The sequence below is a fragment of the Eschrichtius robustus genome, chromosome 1, assembly GCF_028021215.1.
Source record: "Eschrichtius robustus isolate mEscRob2 chromosome 1, mEscRob2.pri, whole genome shotgun sequence".
NCBI lineage: Eukaryota > Metazoa > Chordata > Mammalia > Artiodactyla > Eschrichtiidae > Eschrichtius > Eschrichtius robustus.
This window is the reverse complement of record NC_090824.1, coordinates 146308531-146332217: the sequence shown is the minus strand read 5'-3', so window position 1 is coordinate 146332217 and position 23687 is coordinate 146308531. Positions and strand designations below refer to the sequence as shown.

Genomic DNA, 23687 nt, shown 5'->3' with positions numbered 1-23687 from the left:
CTGAATTTCAGATAAGACTGCAGCCCTGGTTGACACCTACATTTCAGCCTGGTGAAACCCTGAGCAGATGACTCAACTAACTCAGATGATCTGACCCATGGAAACTATGAGATAATAAATGTGTGTTTTTAAGTCACCAAGTTTGTGGTAATTAGATACAATGCAATAGAACACTAATATATTAAGGTAAAGAAAGAAATCACAAAGCAAAATATATAGTACGATTTTATTTCTGTAGTGTTCAAAATACTATGTTCCCTGGAGGCACATATATGGATAACAAACCTATAAAGAAAAGCAAAGGCATGATTGTCACTTAAGGCAGCGTAATGATTCCCTCTAGGTTAGAGGGAAGGTTTACTATTAGAGAAGGGCATGTGGGAAACTTCTAAGTTTCTAGCACTAGTTCCTATACTATCTTGGGTAGTGTTTACATGGGGATACACTTTGTTATCACTGATGAAACAGTGCTTATAGCGTTTATACAATTCTCTGTAGGTATGATATATTTTACAATGTAAAATTTTAAAACGTGAGAGAAGGAATGGAGGAAAAATTAGGTAGGAGAGAGACAAGGGAGGGAGGCAGATAACCATTTTAGGAATGGCAACTGCAATTGAAATCACCATTTGATTAGACCTATTATAATCACAATGTGACTCCCCAATATCCATCTGATTTCTGCACAGGACATACAGGCAAGTTAAATGGGAGAGGTGGTAGAAATCAATACTTCTGTATCCTTCAAGTTTTAGGTGGTAGCACTAACCACCAACATTCCCATTGTAAAACGGCACTACTTTGGGTTTATTTTTTGAATACAGGGTAGGTGCATATGTTTATACCACAATAGCCCCTCACTCCATGGGTCAGGGAGCTGATGTGAGAATCCTGCCAGATGACAAGCATGCTTATTACAACTGACATTCAGAATCTGGAGAATTAATCTCAGGATGGCTTGTGGACCAACTGGAACCACTGAGAAATGATGCAGCTGGTGCACACAAGTCCGCATTCTGATTGAGGGACCATAGTGTCTTTCTAGGAAGTATGTTGCCTCTATTGAGATGGCATCAGTCAAGCTTTGGTTAACCAGAACTAGCACTGTACTTATCAAAAAAGGCATAGTAGACTGCACAACTATTTCAGTCCTTGGTATTTTCTAACCAATTAGTCTCTGTTAAATATCCATGTAGGCCAAACCATTCAGATTTCTATTCTAGCTCTTTTATGTAAGACTTCTTCTCTTAAGTTGGACTTTGTAAATGTCATCTAGGAGCCCTCTTAATGATATGGACAAAGAATCTCTTGGTTCATCAAAGTCTTTTTTTCAATACCCACTTTAGTCCAGTTGACTACAGGCTATCATTTAAGTAACTACTTGGTTACTAGCTGCTGTGGACTACTGTCCCATTCTCTAACACTACCTAGTGTTCTTACTGCCTTCAGCCAACCATTTCAGACACTAGTCCCAGATTTCTATTTCTTTGAGGATCTTTCTGGATCAATTCTGTGTCAGTAATAGTTCTTGACTGAAGACAACAGAATCCACTGTAACCAGTTTAGGCAGGTGTGTCAGAGTTTCCCTAGACTACCCTCAGTCTCGATGATTTGCTACAAGGACTCACAGGACTCAGAAAACCTGTTATATTCATGGCTACAGTTTATTATAGCAAAAGAATACAGATTAAAATCAGCAAAGAAAAAAGGAGATGGGACAAAGTCCAGGAGAAACCAGGCACAAACTTCCAGGTGTCCTCTCCAGTGTATTCACATGGGGATGTGCTTAATTCTCCCAGCAACGATGTGCGACAACACATATGAAATATTGTCAACCAGAGAAGCTCAGCCAAGCCTTGGTGTTCAGAATTTTTATTCAGGGTCTGTCATGTAGACATGTAATGCCTTAAAATTCAGAGTGTTACAAGGGCTCAAAGATTATTTCCCAGGGTTCCAGTCAAGGGTTAGTCTTGAAAGCAGACCCTTCTTTAGAATGTGCAGTGTTTGAACTACCCAGGCTTATTGAGTTAACCCATTCCTGCCCAGCAGTTAAAGATTTATAAAGAAATATTGCAAAGATCACAGTACAATCAGAAGGGACTGCCTCTAGGTTAGGTTTCTGAGAACATTTCTCAGAACCATATCATAGAAATGACCTGCTAATGGAGATGCTGTCCCAGACAAGACTATTTTTGCTGCAAATGGAAGGCTACCACTATCTAATATGTACAGCCTAAGTACCCCTGCACAGAAAAACAGAAGACTGGGGAATGTAAGATTGTTTCAATTCCACTTTGGGAGGTAGAATTCAAAATGTCGGAGCATATCAAAGTGACTGTAGGGAGTTCAAAAGAATTGGGGGCAGCCATTAATGATTAATGACAGTTGTTCTCTGAAGTGAGTTATGGTTGGGGGGGATGAGTGGTGGGGGGTGTCTGGATAATTACCATTGAAATCACCTAAAGCATTTGGCAAAAATTCAGGTTCCTGAGATTCATCTAAGACCTACTGAATCCCAATCTACCGCGTTAAACTCCCCTGTTCCCAAATATTTTAGTAAGTTAGTCCAGTACTACAGTGTTTGAATTTCTGACTTCATTAATTCTCTGCTTTCACTCAGATACTTATTATAGCAAAATGATAAAGCAGAGGCAGAGTAGCAGCAACTCACTGCCAGAGACAATGTGAGTGTGGAGCTACAATATGTAACAAGGCCAGAATGATAATTAGCAAGGCTTGCCTACAGGGTGTCTTTAGTGTTGGGCAATCAATCACAAGGTACATAAAAGAAAAATATAAGAACAATCCATGAAGCAATTTAACTTAATCCATATTGCAAAAGGAATTCTTAGTTGGGGAACAAATACCATGAGGATTCAAAATCCTTCACCAAGTCCCAAGTTGTAGTTATTTCACAGACCCAGAGCCCCTTGAATTGCTTGAGGAAACAATTTCTGATAATATCACAAGTACAAATGGTAAATATTCCTCCTAACATTTCCCAGTCTGAGTAGCAGACAATTACAAGGTCAATTGTGTGCTGAAGAAAGAGAAAAACCCAGGTCTTCTGTGGACACTTGGAATTAATTCTGTGGTTCACTAAACAGATAGGGAACACTAAGGATCAAAAAAAAAAAAAAAAAAAGACTTTGAGCCTGTGTCTAAGTCTCAGAGGATCATGAAAACAAGCTAAAATTATTTTCCTAGATCTTGAGAGTATGATTGGACTAACCTTAGCAATTGACAGAATCCTCAACTGGTTCCCTAGTCAGTGGAGCAAAGCATATTATTGGATGAAAGACCAAAGGAAACTATGGAGCTGCCTCTCTAACAAAACAGAAAAACACATGCTTGTGAAAATTTCAAAGATCATACCACTTTCAAAGGCTTGAAATATATAGTAGTTGGTGATTCCTATCACATCTCCGTAGATCAAATTGTTAGGGGAACCACTGACTGAAACTTCCTACCCTTTCCAGGCCCACAGTAACCATTTGCATGAGTTATCTTGTGACAGGAGGTCCTGGTAAGGAACGCAGAACTAAGAAGCCACCACCAACCGTAAGAATTCAGGAAAGGTCAAAAGGAGAGAGAAGAGGCCAGTCCATATGTCCTACCAACCTCCCAGAATCCTTCTTGCTGGAATCCATCTTGGCTGAGTGATGTGCGGGCCACCAAGAAGGACTCTGAGTCAGAATGATTGGCCAGAGACAACCGGGAAACTAATCCCATCACCATAAAACCTGAGACTGCAAGCCATGTGGCAGAGCAGTCCTCCTGGGTTCCCTTATCCTGCTGCTCTCCACCTGGGTGCCCCTTCCCAACAAAGTCTCTTGCTTTGTCAGCACATGTGTCTCCTTGGACAATTCATTTCCGAGTGTTAGACAAGTGCCCACTCTCGGGCCCTGGAAAGGGTCCCCCTTCCTGCAACAAAATAGGTCTTGAAGAATGACAGCAGATTACTGTAATGTCAATCAAATAGTGATTACAATTACAGCTGCTGTCCCAGGTATATTTTCTTTACCAGAGCAAATAAGTACAGTTCTTGGTTACTGGTACATAGTGATGAATCTGCAAGATGATAATTTCTGTGTCTCAATGACCAGAAAACATCTGAATGAATTCACTGTGTCTGGCAGGAGTAGTGAGACTCCTTATTTCCCTTACCTCATGGCTACATAACCTCTACAACTCTGTGCCAGAACAACCTGCAGAGGATTTGCTTATCTTGTCATTCTACAGGAAATCACCCTTGTCTGCTACATTGACGACATTTTACTGAGAGACACTGGAAACCTGGGAGTGGCAGATACCAAAGATGCCTGGATAAGACATAGAGATAATAGAGTAGATAAGTGAGATTTCATTTAAAAAGGAAGGCCTTTCCCAACATTTATCACCTTGGGAGGTGCATGTTCTCAGTCAGGAACTGTAAGCCATGGTGACTCTTGAGTAGACAGCAAATGATATTTATCCTATTCTGAAATTTTCCAATTAGCTTGCTACTTGGTTCCAAAAGAGACTAAATGCCTGATAAGGGGACATCAAGTGACTTCATGAACTGAAATTTCCATGGTGGACTATTATTTAATCTACCAAGCCATAAAGTTGGCCGTGCCCAGCTGCACTCCATCAGAAATTGGAAGCAATTTATATAAGATCAAAAGCCTGATAAATTAATCTTCCTGCAAATAATAGTTATGAACTCTGAACAGTAACAACAATACCAAAATGCCTGAGGGCTCTAGAGACTGAACAAATAGATTTGGGGAAAGAGCTGAAATTGGGAACAAGTGACCTGAAAGGAGAGAGTTCCCATGTTTTCCAGCTTTGCCCCGAGGGCAGCCACAGTTAGGGAGATGACAATGCGGGGCAGGTAACATTTGATAGAAAGGTTGCTATCTTCTGGAGAGAGGAACCAATGAAAGGAGACCAAAGTAATCAGGGTCATCAGAGAATAAGGAGGAACCCCATAAAGAAGAAAGAGAAGGTGAACCGCAAATTCCATGTTTAAACACAGCCAAACTTTCTTGCTGATCACTGAAACATGAATGGATGAAGCAAACTGAAAACAGTGTGCACATGCTCCCCACATCAGCTATGACAGCTTTCAGTTTGAGTATAACCAAGTTAAATGCCTGCGCTATTCAGAACAATATAACATGAACCAGAGTCTCCATAACATAAGTCTTCCTGATGTCCAGGATATAATACAAAACTATTTGATACATGAAGTACCAGGAAAATATGACTTAGCCTCAGGGGAAAAGAAGTTGACAGATGCCAACCAGAGATGACCCAGATATTATCAAACAAGAATTTAAAAGCAGCTGTTGTACCTTTGCTCAGTGAAGTAAAGGAAAATACACTTTCAATGAATAAAAAAAAATTTAATTTTTGTTTGAAAAAGAAAACTTTAGAACTGAAAAAGTACAGTATCTGAAATAAATTAACTACATGGGTTTAATAGCAGAATGGAGATGACAGAGTAAAGAATCAGTGAACCTGAAGATAAATCAGTAGAAATCAGCTAATATGAAGAAGAGAGATGAAAGAGATTGAAAAACAAATGGATAGAGTTCCAAAGAGATGAAGGGTAATTTCAAAAGGTTTAACAGAAATGGAAAGATATCTGGTGCTCCTGGATTGGAAAAATTAATATTGTTAAAATGAACATACTACCCAAAGCAATCTACAGATTTAATGCAATCCCTATCAAAATGACATTTTTCAAGGAACTAGAACAAATAATTCTAAAATTTATTTTGAACCACAAAAGACTTTGAGTTGTCAAAGCAATCTGTTTTTTTTTTTTTTTTTTTTTTTTTTTAGCAGAAGGAATTCAGCAAGAGGCAAAGTGAAGGCAAGAAGTAGATATATTAATATAGGACGCTAGCGAGGGATAAAAGCAGGCAGGTGAGAGGGCTCTGCCTGCCAAAGCAACCTTGAGAAAAACAGAAGAAACCTTCCCAGACTTCAGACTATACTACAAAGCTACAGTAATCAAAACAGTATGGTATTGGCACAAAAACACACACAATGGAACAGAACAGAGAGCCCAGAAATAAACTCACACACCTATTGTCAATTAATCTATGACAAAGGAAGCAAGAATATACAATGGAGCAAAGACAGTTTCTTCAATGGTGCTGGGAAAACTGGACAGCCGCATGTAAAACAATGAGCAACCCAAGTGCCCATCAACCGATGACTGGATTAAGAAAATGTGATATATATGTGTGTGTGTGTGTGTGTATATATATATATATATATATATATACCTCCAAATAAAGATAGCTCTAGGCTAAGGCCATGAACCATTGAGGTACAATCTCACTCTACTCTCAAAATGACGGTTCTTTCTTACTAATCCAACCCTAATTATGTACCTGCTGGTGCCACTAGCAGTCTCAACTTCTCCTCTTGGTACTTGTTTCCAAATGCCAGTCCCTATGCATGTATCTTCTCAGCCCAACATTGTGGTTAAGAAGGATATTATGGTGTTTTCTCATACTATATCTCTTAGGAACCCAGGCATGCCCAAATCCTGCCTTACCAATCTCCCTTGCCTGAATACTATTTTCCTACTGTGGTAATCAACAATGGAATCCTAACTAAAATAGAATCATAGTGTGTCTTTATTAACACACCAACATATTCCTAATAACTCTCAGTATAGATTCCAACAAATGCTATATTAAAGAATGAAGCTTAGACTACCTATTGTCCTTTATATTTAAACTCCTGTGACCAGTTTGGTCAGGCTATAAGCAAGCAAGTATAAAAGCAAGCATATATACAGAGTACGATGGCTGGGACCCCAGAGGATCCCCAAGTGAATGTATATACCCTGGCACATGGAATGAGACACAGAGACAGAGAGAAAAAGAGAGAGAGAGAAGCAACTTTTAACATACAATGACCCTGGGACTTCCCTGGCAGTCCGTTGTTAAGACTTCACCTTTGGCGCTTCCCTGGTGGCGCAGTGGTTGAGAATCCGCCTGCCAATGCAGGGGACACGGGTTCGAGCCCTGGTCCGGGAAGATCCCACATGCCGCGGAGCAACTGGGCCCGTGAGCCACAACTACTGAGCCTGCGCGTCTGGAGCCTGTGCTCCGCAACAAGAGAGGCCGCGATAGTGAGAGGCCCGTGCACCGCGATGAAGAGTGGTCCCCGCTTGCCGCAACTGGAGAAAGCCCTTGAACAGAAATGAAGACCCAACACAGCCAAAAATAAATATAAATAAATAAATAAATTTATTTAAAAAAAAAAAAAAAAAGACTTCACCTTCCAATGCAGGGGGTGTGGGTTCAATCCCTGATTGGGGAGCTAAGATCCCACGTGCCTCGTGGCCAAAAAAACAAAACATAAAACAGAAGCAATATTGTAACAAATTAAATAAAGACTTTAAAAGTGGTCCACATCAAAAAAAATCTTTAAAAAAAATACAAGGGCTTTGCCTACTAGTAAAAATAATCTAATGATTGTCAAATATTTTATGTTTTCATGTCTCTTTACTGAAGTATAATTTACATACGTGAAATCCACTCATAAGTGTACAGTTAAACAATTTTTAGTAAATGTATACAGTTCTGCAAACATCACCACAGTATAATTTTAAAACAATTCCATCACTCCATGAGGTTCTCTCATGTCAGTTTGCAACCAATCCCTGCTCCCACTCCCAGCCCTAGGCAGACTTTGATCATCTTTCTGTCTCTTCAGTTTTGCCTTTTCTAGAAATTTTATATAAATGGAATTCTATATAATTTATATAAATGGAATATACAGTGTCTTCTGTCTGGCTTCTTCCACTTAAGCATAATGTTTTGACATTCATCCATGTTGTATGTATCAGTAGTTTGACCCTTTTTATTGTTGATTAGCATTCTGTTGTACAGATATACCAATTGGGGGAGATTTGCACTGTTTCCAGTTTTTGCTATTATGAATAATGCTATACAAGTCTTGGTGGGTTTGTATGTTTTCATTCCTTGTGGATAGAAACCTAGAAGAATTGCTGGGTTATATGACAAGCACATGATTAACTTTTCAAGAAAGTTCCAAACTGCTTTCCAAAGTGACTGCACCATTTAATATATCCACCAGAAAATTTTCCACATCCTGGACAACAGCCTTATATTATCAGCCTTTGTGATTGTAGTCATCCTAGTGTGCATGAAGTGGCACCTCTTTGTAGTTTTAATTTGAATTTCCCTAGTAACTAATGATGTTGAATATCTTGTGTTAATTAGCAATTAGAATATTATATTTGGTGAAAGGGCTATTCAAATATTTGGCGAATTTCAAATTGGATTGTCTGTCCTCTTATTATTTATTTATTTATTTATTTATTTATTTATTTATTTATTTATTTATTTTTTGGCTGCACCACAGCATGTGGGATCTTAGTTCCCTGACCAGGGATCAAACCCGTGCCCCCTACATTGGAAGTGCAGAGTCTTAACCACTGAACCACCAGGGAAGTCTCTCTGTCCTCTTATTTTTGATTTGTAAGAGTTCTTTATATGTTCTGAATATATCCTCTATTAGATTGATAATTTTCAAATATTGTCTCCAGTCTGTGGCTTTTCATTTTACTAATAGTGTAGTTTGATAAAAAAATTTTTAAATTTTGATGATGTTCAATTTGTTGTGTTCTTTTATGGATTGTGCTTTTGGCGTTGTCACATCAAAGAAATCTTTACCCATGCTGGGGACAAAAATTTTTCTCCTATGTTTTCTTCTAGAAGTTTTATAGTTTTAATTCTTACATTTAAGTCTTGGTTCATTTTGAGTTAATTTTTGTATATGGTATAAGGTAAGAGTATAAGTTCATATTTTGCCTATGACTATCCAATTGCCCCAGAATCCCATTAGTTTAAAAGACTATGCTTTACCCACTGAATTGCTCAGGCACTTTTGTTGAAAATCAGTTGACCATAAAAGTGAATTTATTTCTGGACTCTCTATTCTGACACATCCATCTATAAATCTATCCTTATATTAATACCAAACTGTCTTGTTTACTTTAGCTTTATCATAAAATTCAAAATCAGGTAGTATACAAAAAAAAAACAAACAGAAGAACCATTTTTCAAGAAATTATTTTGGCTATTAGTTCCATATAAATTTTAGAATAATCTTGTTAATTCTACAAAAAATAGTTTCATTGCATCCATAGATTAATTTGAGAGAGACTTGACATCTTAAGAAGATTGAATCTTCCAATCCATGAACATGATATATCTCTCCCTTTATTTAGTTCTTGTTTAATTTCTTTTAGCAGTGCTTTGTAGTTTTCAGTGTACATGTCTTGCACTCCTTTTGTTAAATTTATCCTAAATATTTTATTCTACGTGAATTTTAAAATCAGCTTGCTAATTTCCACAAAATAATGCTGAGATTTTAAAATCACACTTGCATTGAATCTTTACATTGATTTAAAGATAATTGACGTCTTAAAAATAGTCAATTAATCTATAAAGATGGAATAAATTTCTATATATTTAGGTCTTTAATTTCTCCCAGCAATGTTTTGTAATTTTCTATGTTAAGGAGTAGTATATCTCTTATTACACTTATTACTAAGTATTTGTTGCTTTTTCAATGCTATAATCAATAACGTTTTCAAAATTTTTCATTTTCTAGTTTCTTGTTGCTAACATATAGAAAAAAACATTGATTTTTATATATTGGCTTTGTTTCAAACAATCTTGCTAAATTCCTTACTAATTCTAAAGGTAGGCTTATAGATTCATTTGGATTCTGTTTATTATAGCAGAGTATATAATTTTGTCATCTATGAATAATAATAGTTTTACTTCTTCCTTTCTAATTTGTATGTTTTCTATTTCTTCATCTTGCCTTATTTCACTGGCTAGGACCTCCAGGAAAATATTGAATAGGAATAATGAGAGTGAAAATCCTTATCTTAATTTAGAGGGAATGCTCCTAGTCTCTTGCTATTTAGAACAATTTTGTCTATAGCCCCTGCAATCAGCTAAGTCATTTGCTATTGCCCACGAGTCCAGGTGTATCTCTCTCCCCCAAAATGGGTGACGTACCACCCAAAGCTCTACCCATTGAGAGGCTTTCCACTACCCTACACCACTGTTTTTCATTTTCTGATCATACCAACCTCACAAGTTGACCCATAGTGAATCAAGCTCAGGTCTTTTTCTTCTTTGCTAGCTGGCTATAGGGAATACTTTCCTGGGTCAAAGGTGTGAGATCAGGGAGTGGGAACAGTGCAATAGTGTTGAATAACATGGGGGTGAGAGACAGATGTTCTTTCAGGTTATTTGTGATGTTTGTATCTGCTTAAGACTGATCTTGGATGTATCACTTCCACTGTTGTGATGAATTGATGCTAGTCCTATCTGACCCTATGACTACATTTTAAAAAAATATTATGGAAATAAAAGAAGATCTGAATCTGTATGTTGAAAAGGGCCTCACTGTGAACTTGGAAAACTGGTCATCTCCAAATCATATCTTAGTAAAACTTTTAGACATTAAAAATAAAGAAAAATCTGGACTCCACACTAAAACACCAGACAAAGGACAGAAAATCCAGTTGCCATCAGATTTCTTAAAAGCAACAAAAGCTAAGAAGGAGTGGAGCAACATATACATGAAGATCAAAGATAAAATGTGAACCAAAGAATTTTTTAGAGCCAACCAAGCTGTGCTTTGAATATCAAAGCTGTAGGAAAACAGTTTTAAACATAAACAAACTCAGGGAATACTGTATGCCTGATCTCTTCCTGAGGAATTTACTAAAAGACAGCCTTTATTAAACCAAGATACGACTGAGGAAACGTCAGTAAAAGGACTGATTATAAGATTTAAATGTATTTAATTATAGCTCTAACCCTAAAACAAACTGTTGATTAGGTGTAAGAATAGTATGTAAAAATATGTTGTTACAAAGTAGAACTAACACCATTTTTAAAATAAGAAGAGAAGGGAGAGAGAACAGGGAAAGAAGAATATGCTCATTTATTGTTACATAGACATGTAACATATGTTACATTTATTGTTTCATAGACAATAGGTAGAATTCAAAGGATATTGCATAGCTGTTGAAATAGTAGAAATCAAATAGTAGAAATCGCAATAAAGGATCCTAAGGGGATTATATAAAGTATGAGTGTAAAGTTTTCTCTGTCATAATTTATGTTTCTTAAATACCAAAAGAGATAAACTTAAAAGGGACAATAATTTTAAGGATATATACATATATATTACATATACATATAAAAATGTGTGTGCTTGTAGGTTTATTTCTGTAAAAGGAAACTCAGGAAAGATAACCTTAAAAAAATAAAAGTGGCTACTTATAGAGAGTGCGTGGGAATGGGGTTGAAGGGGTGGGAATTAGAGTGAAACATCTCCAGGTATATCTTTTATGTAGTTTTCATATTTGAAACATCAAAATGTTTTACATATTCAAAAACTAAAATTAAACTAATGTAGATGAAAGAATCAAGCCCTAAAATTCCTACATACAGAAACAAAAAAATCTAATTATGTATCAAACTAATAAGAATTAATTCAAGAAACTACTGAACATAATACTCTGAACATCTTTATGGGAATTTAGTTTAAGGACTAAAAGAATTGCAAAGAAATCTTGAACTTAGTAGATTTGTTGTTGATAGTGGTATTGGTAATTTGTGTGTATTGTAAGATAGAGCATGTGATAAACATATCGGGTTCTCACTGTGGGAGAAGAGAGATAAATATGGAATGAGAGGAAATGCAAAAGAATCCAGCACTGTTGGATATGAAATATCATTATGAATATATATATATATATATATATATATATATATATATATATATATATATACTCCATAAGTATGGCCATTGAAGAAATGACAAGTTAGATGCAATGACTAGTGCCCAGATTTACTAAAAGGAACCAGGTTTCTGAGAAATGACTGAAATGGGGCAAAATAAGTCTGAACATTATATTGTGCCAAAACCAAAGAAATGCTCAGGCGGATAGGGACATGTCAAAAGGATACACAGTTGGCTTGAGGGGCCCCAACTGGACAAATCTGGGACAATTTGAGCACCAAAAAGAATAATGATATAATGTATTATACCATATGGATAAAAAGGGAAGCTATGAATCCATATTAATACTAAAGAAAAGTGGTGGTTAGGTGGACAATTTCTTCTTTTCTGAAGAACATGACTAATAAACCTAGAAGGAATGGAGGAAAATTTATCATTGTGCAATCACCAGTGTAAAGTTAATTTAGGCAATGATCACCCATGGATGCTAAAACTAGTGGGTAAAATACTGAAATATTTACTCAATTCTCAAAGTATCACCACTCAGATTACTTATTAATTACAACATACACATACTAATTGCCCATACTGGATGCTTGATTGATAATCCACCCTTTATTGGTTGTCTCCCTTCCCTAAGTTACTTCCTTACTTCCCTACTAATGTTTTTTGGGGATCAGTTCCCAAATAAACTACTTGTACCCAAATCATTTTCTCAAGATCTGTTTCTGGGGCAATCCCAAATTGAGACAATTTCATCCATTCACCCATTTATTCATAAACATTTATTGAGCATTTATATTGTGCTAGGCACTGAGCCAAGTCATTAGCAGCACACTGTCTCTTTAATCATCACAATATCATCCCCTTTATAGATGAAGAAATTGAGGCTTAAAGAAGATAAGCAGCTGGCCCCAAATCACACAATTAGGACTGAGTACTGGAAGGGAGTGGTGGCAGTGCTGGCTGGCTGAGGCTCTCAGAAGCCCAGTTTTGAACTGAAGAGTATGGAAAAGGAGCTTTCTATTCAGGTAACAATTTGAGAATATTGTTCTTATAATACTTTTAGGAAGCAATGAATAAAAGTGATGACTGGAAAATTGAGAAAACACTTCAATGAAACATATTTTTGAAATTCAAAAAACTTATCTTTGTCTTCTGGGAAAGCAGCAACACACACACACCACCCCCTCACCCCCCGCCCACGGATTTACACCCTAGCTCTACTAGGTTTTATGTGTGGGACATGGGCAAGTTACTTATTTTAAGCTCAATTTCCTAATCCATGAAATGCATAATAGCAAAGATTGTTGTCAGAATTAGTACAATTTATTTAAGCAACTAGCACTTAATAGGTGCAGAAATGCAATTTGTGGAAATAAATTCATTTTCAGGAACTTTGCATTAAGTACTGAAATATAGATGCAATCACTATCTTGCTTAGCAGGAACTAAAAAAAGAAGCAATATAAAATATTTTATGTCAAGAATAATATCAGCGTTAGAATTTTAAAAAACCTTTGTCTTTTTATATTGTAATGATGGTTTACTGTCACAAAGAAAAAATAAAAACAACAAAAAGAAGGCAAGCTTTGTTTCAAGGAATACCAAAAAATTCCAATAGTAAATTTTATCATTTTGATAATTTTTTATTCTCTTGTGTCAACCAAGAATAAAAAAATATTGCTTATCAATTGCACACTATATTCATGATTCTTCCCTTGCTAGATATTTTCTTTAGTTGAGGTATCCCAAAGAAAAACAGTAAGTATAGTTGTCTACATTATTTTTACTAACCAAGATTTTATTTAACCAACGCACTTCCTTAGATTTAAAAAATTGTTAGAGTTCCTGTTAGAATCAGTATGATATGTCTTAAAAATGGTATTGGATGCATGAATTCAGTGTGAATGCAGCAACCGCTGTTCAATAAAACTCCTCTTTTCCATCTACTCTCCAGTTGGGTAAGGCAGGCACAAAGACTGAAATGACCATAGTCAAAGCATGATTTAATGACTTGCAGGTTTTTGCTTGAATGACTTCTTAAGTAGTCTTGGATATATGTGCAATTAGTGAAATTTAGTGGTTGAATAAGTTGTAGATTTAAGAGAATTTTGTAGGTTATCTTGCTCACTATCCTAATTTTATACAAATAATACTAAAGTCCCAAAAGATTAAAAGATATATATTGTTGCTTACTTAGTTGCTGGAGTTCACAACAAGTTAAAATATCTTACTTTGATAATTTATCAAAACAAATTTATTTGCCTGATTTTTCTGTCCCCACTAAATTGTATAGGGAGGCACTTCTGCACCTTGTATCTCTGCTTGGCACAGTTGAAAAGTGAAATATCCAAAGATACGCTACTTTACCATACATTAGCTCATTCATTCAAACACTTTTTGAGGACTTGCCAGGCTTTAGCTACGGAGATAGATACTGGGAACAAAAAGCAAACCAAAGGCACTCTCCTCTCTCAAGGAACGTCTTAAGGGGAGACAGAATTGTAAGCATAGCACATAAACCAACAGTATGTGAAAAGTGACATGATAGGAAGAAGTGGCATGAGCAACAAGCCTGCCTGGAAAGATTAGAGAGGCTTCTCAGAGGAGGTGCTTTAAATTGTTTAAAAGACAGAACGAATTGCAGGCAAAAGGGCTCCAAATGACTGTAAAGTACCGCTCCAGGAAGGGATCCATGAGGGGAATGGAAGGAAACGGGGCTGGGAGGCAGGGTCCACCTCCAGAGGGCCTTGTTCTTGGAGTTTGAACATTTTCCAGAAAGCTATGAAGAGCCACTGCTATATTCAAGCAAGGGAGCAATAAGATTCACATTTGTTTCTTTAAAGAACATTCCATGATGAGATGCTTCAGTAGGAAAGTATTGGACCAGCATTGGGGTGTTGGGGATACAATAATAAGTAAGATAAAATGGCCCTGCCCTTCTGGAGTTTATATTCTGATTCAAGTAAGAAACACTAAAGGTCTAAATTATGGTAGCAGCAGTGGGATTATATAGAAGGAAATGGATGCTATAATAATAATGACAATAACACCTATTAATAGTAATAATAGTGCCTATTCCCATTTATTGGACGCTTCCCATATGCCAGGCACTAAACACTTCACATGTACTGTCCCTGTTCACTCTCCACAGTAGCCGGATGAGGTCAGTACTATCATTTTTCCTGCTTCACTGATGAGGAAACAGAGAGATTAATTGAATATTTAATTTAAGTTTCTATATCTGGTAAGTGGCAGAACTGGAATTTGCATGGGATTAAAAAAAAGCTCACCTTTACTGAGCTTGTACTACGTACCCAGCATTACTCTAAGTGCTTTTATGTATACTAACATGTAATCCTTACAGCAACCCAATTTTACAGATGAGAAAACCAAATCACAGAGGAGTTTATGATTTTGCCCAGCATTTTTGCAGTTGTTAATAAATTGTGAACCTATGCTCTTAACCACTCTGCTATGCTACCTAATTCTAAAATCAATTCTTTAAGGAATATATAACTTTGCCTCCTAAGTGTCAGGAGAGTGAGGAAGAGGAAGAAATCTAGGATTATTAACATTATGATTGGGGACTGCCACAGATGGTAAAGTCATCAATCAAGTCAAAGAATGTAGCATGATTTGGTTTCATTCACCCCTAACTCCAGATGACTATGTCCACCTGCTTCCTTGATTTCTTCATTTGGATATTAGGATACAAGGTCAGCTGCAGTGAAAGGTATCTAGAGTAACCATGGCAGATTATAGAAGTTAGTAGCTGTCTCACACCAAAGTTCACTGGTATACAAACTGTGACTCAGGAAGTCCTCAGGGACACATATTATTGCTCTAGCTCACAACCCCACCACATTCCAATCATCAGAAAAGGACAAAGGGAAAGGAGCATCTCATTTCTTTTAGAGTATGATTTGGAAGTTGCTCACATCATTTCTGCTCACATCTCACTAGCCAGAACTTAGTGACATGGCCACACTTAGAGAGTTTATTACAGTCAACTGTGTATCTGGCTAGATATTCCATTATCATGGATGAAGAGTAGAGTGCATATTAGGAGCCAACTAGCAATCAGTCTGTACTACAGACATATAGGCATCTCAAATTTAACATTTGCAAAAACCAATTCCTGCTTATTCTTCCAAAACCTGCTTCTCTCCACAATTATCCACATCTCAGTTAATGATGATAAATGGGACACAGTCAGCAGTTCGATTTCAGACATGGATGAATTTGAGGTGCCTGTAGGATATTCAATACAAATTTTCAATAAGGGGCTGAAGATACATGTCTCAAGTTTCTGAATGAGGTCAGTGTTCAAGATTCAGATTTCATTCCTGACTTATATAAGTGATAGAGAAAGAGTATACATAAACAGTTCTGTGAGAGACTGTAATAATGGAGGGTGAAGAGAACCAAAAGTAGAGAGAACAAGCATTCTGTAAAGAAGAGAAAGAGTGGTCCAAGACACAGAAGATGGAGAATTCAGGGTGATGGAACCAAGGGAGCAGTTCCCAGTAGGTAGTGGTTAGCAGTGCGGAAGGCTGCAAAGTGGTCAGATACCATGAAAATTGAGAAGCAACTTTTAAATTTGATCATTATGCCATTACTGACATTAATACTAGCAATGTATATATTGATAGTAAAATGGGGGCACATGCTAAATTTCAGTACTTGAAGAGGGACTTGGAAGGAAATGGCAATCTGATAGCATTTCCAAACAGAAAAGACAAAGTTAATAGGAGAATTAATGAACAGGAGAGGGAATGACTGAGGGATTAAGTCTTGAGGAGCACCTCCCCCCATATATATATAATATATATATTAGCTGTAGAAAGGAATAAAGATGGCTCATACTTTAGGACAGGAGATCAGGGGGAGTACAGATTTGGGTAATCTGTAGGAATAAGCGTGAAGGTGTGAAGGAGTTAATGCCTGAAGTCCGTAATGATAAACAATGATACAGATAATGCTAATATCACTGCAGCTATTACTAAGCACTAACATTTACTGAGCACTTGTCATATGCCAGGCAAAGTTTTTCATGGAATTAATTTTGCTACAACAGTATTTCTTAAATACTGAGAGCTACTCATATACTGAAAGCCTAGTCTTTTTCAATAGTTGAGTGTGTAACATTTTGATGCAACCTAAATATAGCAACAGTAACTTTTATCCCACCATATCCGACCATTTTTTGTTCCATTCTTTCAGCTTCTTCCTGATCCCAGGGGCATGCTAGGTAATAAAAAATTGTGTTTTTGCATTTTGATTCATCTGTTGTGACTCACATCAAAAAGAAATCTTGAGCAGCAAAACAGCCCTCTTGAAAAACCAACTTCATCAGCAATTTGGGGCAAACTGTTCCATAAAAACTGTTGGGTTACTCTGAAATAAATTTTGTTTTACTGGTGATTTCCTCTTGGACTGTGAGTTCTTGAGGGCAAGGATAGGGATTGTTGATCTTTTATTGTTTTCCAAAGCCTGGCACAGTTCTGGGTAAATAGTAGAAGTTCAAAGTTTGTTAAAGGAATTAATGCACTATGCTAAAAAAATTAAACTGCTCCTTTCACTTTACACCTGAAATGAGAAACTTAGAAACTACTGGGTCTCATTTTGCCTACAGTAGTCTAACAAATTTACTACTTAACTTGGTAGCTACTAAGTTGTTTTTCTGGGAAAACGTACCTGAAGAAAAATATGGGTTTGACTTGGGAAAAAAAATTATTCATAAAAACTGATATATATGGAGATGGAACACTATTATTCTAAGGATTCCTGACAATGTTCCATACTGGTAATTTTTACCAGCAAACATTTTGAAATTTGAACATGGACAAGGCAAACAGCACAGTGGGTTCTTGAAACAAGTCTGACACTAGCATCACACGTAAGAATGCCTATTTAATATTAACGAGCTAAAAGGGCTATGGGTAATTTCTCCAGATTTCAAGGAGGAATTGGGATCCTCTTTGATCTTAGTAAAGAATTGGCATTTAACTGACATTTAATTAAGAGGTTTATTTCTCTTGTCTTTAATTTTCTTGGAACTCATGGTTTTCTGCCACATTTGATATACCAGGTTATTACAAAATAAAATTACATTTAATTATTCAGACAATTTCTACTTAAGAGGAAGTAGAATCGCTGAAAGAATCTTCATATGCTAGATATTGTAGTAATATTTTACTTTACTCTAATAAAGTCTTTAAAGATTTACACTTGCCTATTTTGAAAATATGCAAAGATAAATCCTTAAGAGACTGATTTTAACTAATCTCTCCCATAAAACATAACTGCAAAGTTTCCAAATGAGAATCTGTAATGGAAGAAAATGAAAAAAGAATAAGGAACTGAGTTAAAATTGGGCATGATTTAATACTGTTATCATCAGTTGTCCTAGAATAATTTAAATTCCACTAACTTATTTTTTTTAGTTGGGAAGCAGTATATATATGTATATACATATATATGTGTATATACATATATATACACATATATATGACTACATAAAAAAGATGTTCTAAGAATGACAGCTAAATTCACTGCTCTGTATTATTGTTGATATAAAAAGTTTCAATACTAAATGAATGGGATCTCATATGGTATTCTATGGACTTATCAGCAAAAGCCACAAACCGTAAGGATATGAATTGTTAGTGACCCCATTACAGATTTGCTAGTAAGTGTTGCAGAGCCATAAAAAAATCCTTTTAAATAAGATGGTGACCTTGGGGCTAAATATGAAGGCGCACAGCTTTAAATGGATTCAGTCGTCATACGGATCAGAATTAGCCTGTATCCAGCTGGGGTCAACTAAGGGGCCACTTTCTCTTTATCGACAACCTACTGAAGGTCAAAATTGCAGGAGACAGGCTTTCACCTTCATGTAAACTAGTGACACATCGTGTGTTGGTAAAAGTCCTAAGCATATGACCTTGGTCCCCTGAAAGCTGGTCCGCACTCTTGGGCTACCTCTGCAAAGTTTACAAAGCAGCTCAGGGCGTAAAGGGGTTGGGATCGGAGACCTAGAATATGGAGTGTTCTGCCCGACCGCGGGGCTGGCAGCTGTCAAAGCCCCCTTGGCGCAATTTCGGAGCCGATTCGTTCCCCAACAAAATCGGGAGCGTCCAAGTTCAGGCACGTTCCTCGGTTGGGTAGACCACGGGACTCGCCAACACTCCAGAGGGCTCCAGGGGGTTTCCGGAGTGTACCGCCTGCTTTCTGTCGGGCCACAGACCACGGTGGCTCAAAAGAGGCATCGCCCCCACTTCCCAGTGCCAATATGGCGACCAACCCTGGTGGGACTCCGAGGAGGCGCTAGCTACTTCCCCTTCCCAACAGCCCCTGCGCTGGCGACGACGGCAAGCTGAAGGGGAGCGGAGGCGGCGGTGGGGGGCGGGGCAGAGCGCGGCGCCCTCCCGCGCGCACACCGGCCCCGCCCCGCGTCCGTGCGTCCAGGCCTGGAGCCCTCGCCCGGCCGGGTGGCGCGCGCTGCCTGCCGGGATACTCGGCCCGCCCAGGCCGTCCTCCCCGCTTGCGCCGCGGCCGCGAGATCCGCGTTTTTCCCAAGATGGTGGCGCTGGGCTCTGGGTGACTGCAGGAGACGAAAGAGCCTGACTCCCCTTCGCCGGAACCTCGACACACCGCCCTTCTCTTGCTCGCGCACCCCGCCTCCGCGTAGCTTTCCGCCGGCTCGGGCGCCCGCCATCCGCCGCCGCGCCGACTTGCGCTTCACCTCTGCCGACCCGGCGCTCACGGCCGCGGGCGGCGGCGCCTCTCTCGGCTCCTCTTCGGGGCTGTGCTCCGACCATCTCGCACCTAGCCCCGGCCAGGCGGGCCCCGTAGCCCCCCGGTGCGGACAGGCAACGGCGGAGCGGCGGCTGGCGACGAGCGCGGGGTTTTCTGCGGCCCCTGCGCCTCCTTTCCCGGTCTCGGTCTCCGGAGAAGGAAGCGCGGGTCCCGCATGAGCGCCGGCGGTGGCGGCAGCGAAAGGGAACGAGGCGGTGGCGGGCGGAGGCGGCGGGCGAGGGCTGCGACGACCAGTGAGGCGGCTGCTGCTGCGGGGGCCGCAGCCCAGGCGCGGGGGCGACGACAGGTCAGTGTGGCTGAGGACCGGGCCTGGGCCGGGGCGGCCGGGTGGCACCTTCCATCGTCTCCTCGGCCGCCCAAGTTCCCCTTCGGGGCAGGCTCCGGCGAGGGTAGGGACGCCCCCACCCCCGCCGGGGCGAGTGTTTGGGGGCGCGCGCGGTCTGGAGAGGCCGGTGCCAGAAGTAGGCCTCTGCTAGCAGCGGCTGCTGCTGCTCCTGCCGTGACTGTCAGTCCTGGCTGGGCGCCGCAGGGAGGGAGGGTTTTGTCGCCCGAGGGGACACGAGCGCGCCCGGGGCGGGGCGTGCTGGCCGTCGAGAGGTGGCCCTTCTTGGAGCGGGGCTCGCAGAGCCGGCCTGGGCCTCAGGCTGGGAAGGGCTGGCATTTTTCTTCCAAGGGGAGCTCTTCCTCGGTGTTTTCCAGGTTTTGGCCTTCTTGGTGAAGAAATATTTAGATGTGTGCTTTGGTGGGTTGGGGTTTTGGGGATGGACTGGTGGGGAGGGAGGGCGGATGAAGTGGTAAATCAAGCCCAAGGGTTGTGTTCACAGATTACTCATGGCGATTCTGAAATTAAACGTGAGCTACTGGGTTTGCTGGAGACTATTAAATGCAAACCTGCAAACAGTTGGCCCTTTTTTTTCCAGTTGAGAAAATGAAAAGGACTCGTCATGGTGTGGAGGATTTTGTTGGTAAAGTCAGAATTTAATGCGACAGACGTTTTGGTCCATAAAATTGTTAAAAATAATTTTAATATGGACGCTGTTTGGTTAATCTTAGAATCCTTGAAAGATAATTTAGTTTCCGAATTTTTTAAAACGTTCGATGGATATGTTAAAAAAAACATTACGAAGTCTGTTTGTTATTATATTTATTAAGTGGCTAGGGTGCCGTCGAGAATGTCAGCTAATAGCATATGGGGCTTACAGTCCAAAGTTACCCTCCATCAATCAGAAAGGAATACAGGTATGACCCATAATTTCGGATCATTCCACTATCTGCAATATTGAGAGAAGCAGCAGATTACTCCAGAATTTTGTCTGGGGGCAGGGGGGAGAAGGGGGATTGAAATGGAAATGACCTAAAGTTCAGAAGTACAACTGTTAAAAAGTTACCTGTGAAAGACCCTTGAGATAGCCAGTAAATGTTGTCAAGTGATTTGGACAAGAGGGCTGAGAAGTGTTTATCTCACACCTCTGACGAGTAACTACCCTTACTTAAGAGATTATTTTGTAAACCATGTAAAAAAGTTTAGAGTTTAGGAAGATAAAAAGAAGTGGAAATAACTTTGGAATTAGATCCTGCTTGTAAATCTGAACTGCTTATCACATTTTTAATGAAATGAATACAGTATTATTGATGGTGCTGATAAGTCCAAAGAATGACCAGAAACCCATTAAAGAAATTATTAATCATGACAAAACAGAAACAAGAAGTAGCTTGAAGAAATAATGATCTCAGGGCTTCCCTGGTGGTCCATTGGTTAAGACGCTGGGCTCACAATGCAGGGGGCGGGGGTTTGACCCCTGGTCAGGGCACTAGATCCCGCATGCCACAACTAAGAGACCGCATGCCGCAGCTGTAACCCGGCATAGCCAAATAAATAAATATTAAAAAAAAAAAAAAAAAAAAAAAACTTAAACTCCTGTGGCACTAAAGGAATGCTTTAAATAGCAAACCAAAAACAATTTTAAAAAAATTAAAAAATTAGAATGTAAACCATGAAAGTCTTATTGTGTCAGTATTTACTAAGTAGCATTAATGTGCTGAGTAGCATGTACACCATCTTCTGACATTGCTGGGTTACTGAGGAGTTTACACAGTTTACAATGTTCTGATTCCTTTTCACAGGTTTTATATGCTGCTTGTATTTCATATCTCTTAAATTTACACTTTCTTTCATGGCTTAAAAAATAGCTTCTTAAGTAAGTAGTCAGAAGCGAGAGGAAGACACATTCTCATCCCACTTGCCCAGTCCATTTAACAAGATTTGTTGGGTACCTACAGTGTCTTTGACACATGACATTTAATGTTTTATTCCTTAAACCATAGATCATTTCTAAATGACTCCTCCTCTCTCCCCTCCAAAAACAATCCCCTCTCCCCTTAAAAAAATATTTGGAATAATTTGCTGTTTCTCTCAATATGCAGTCAGTGGAATAATCTAAAACTCTGGATCATACCTAAATTTTTCAGCCCAAACACTTACAAGTAAGTGTCTGTTTTCTTAAATGATTACTGGTCATGTTCTTCAGTCATGTTGTGCCCTTTTGTTTAGACCTGTAGTTGTATAGGTCAAAATGTAGAAACATGACTTTAAGTATACATATGCAGCTGTTGAAAAATTAGTTTTATGATTTTTATGAGTGAAGACCAATTTTCAGAAGTGATTTTTCAAGTAAAATACTTGGGTAAAGTTTTAGATGCTCTTTTCATGATGATTCAGGACGACAAAGTTTTGGCTGATTTTGACAGTCCCTGCTCTCTCCCCACTGCAAATGTAAAGGTAAAGTATAAAAACCAAAGACATTATGGTATGTATAGCGTAAATAGCTTTGGAGTTAGATCCTGCTTTTAATTCTGGCTTACCCCTGGTTGTCTGACCCTTGGCAAGTTACTTAATCTCGAGCTGCAAGTTTTGTCATCTGTAAAATGGGGTGGTGAGACTAACTCAGAGGTGTGAGGATTAAAGCACGTGAAATGCCTAACACATAGGCACTTAATAAGTATTATCCTTTGAAGTCTTCCTACCCAGTTTTTCTGAATGTTCTCAAAGCACCGTATAGACAGTGGACTCTAACATATTATCCTTTACATTGTTATTTTGATTACTGGTTTTGAACTCACTTTTTAAGGACAGGGACTTCTGGTGTTTACCAGAGAGTGTGTTACCAGAGTATGGATGACTTAGTTATCAGCTAACATTTATTAGGTATCTACTGTGGCTACTCTGAGCTGAGCTTGGTGTAGGGGCTATAAAGACAAGACTCATGTCTCTGTCTTTTGGAAGTGTATAGTCTAGTGACTTTCTCCATATAACACTTTTTGTGAAACCCTGTCAAATAATGGAACCCCATTCTCCTGGTGCCCTTCCACTCAGGCAGTTCTGTGGACTCAACACCTCCTACTCCCAGCTCCTGTTCTAAAGAATATTGTTTTACTGCTTCCTTTATACACTATCTGGCACACGTTAGATACTTCATATCTTGGTCCCAATCCTCCACCCAATATCTGGCACATAGTGTGTTAGTGTTTGTGCGTATGTATACGTATAAAAAAAATAAATTTACTTTGGCAAGTTGCCTGTAAATACTCTGGTATTTTTCTGGGACAGTCATCATTCTGTCTTCTGGTTATAAATTCACAGAAGTTGTGAGTCTGAGTAGGGCTATTCCTGTTTTACACATGAGGAAATTGAAGTGCAGAGCTTTAAGATGGTTTTCTTAAAAGTCACCAGGTGGCAGAGCCAGGGCACATTTTGAGCCTCTGGACTCCAGGTCAGGACTCTGCACACAATGGTACATGTTCTGTCTTACCTGTTGGGAGGAGTGTTACTTTGCTTTGAGAATGCCCACCCACCTTATTGCAGTTAAGTGAGTGTTTTCTATGATATTAGTAGAAGGCACCCTTCAACAAGATGCCTTTTCTGACTATAGCAGTTACTGGAGGAAGTGGGGCTTTTTCTTCTAATAAAGAAAATAAAGTAAAATTACAGTAAGTGGAAATAGTGTTAATCTACAAGCATATATCCTATGTCCAAAACATGAGATGTTTGAAATA

General features: G+C 38.9%; 1 protein-coding gene across 4 annotated transcripts in view; it reads left to right on the top strand.

The window, feature by feature from the left end:
- Positions 1-19300: 19300 nt before the first annotated feature.
- Positions 19301-23687, top strand: part of UBE3A (ubiquitin protein ligase E3A) — a 91613-nt gene continuing 87226 nt past the window's right edge. For all 4 annotated transcript variants that reach the window (XM_068556623.1, XM_068556613.1, XM_068556596.1 and 1 more), the window contains exon 1: positions 19301-19920. The gene's annotated coding sequence lies outside the window, so the exon portion shown is untranslated. The remainder of the gene's footprint in view (positions 19921-23687) is intronic.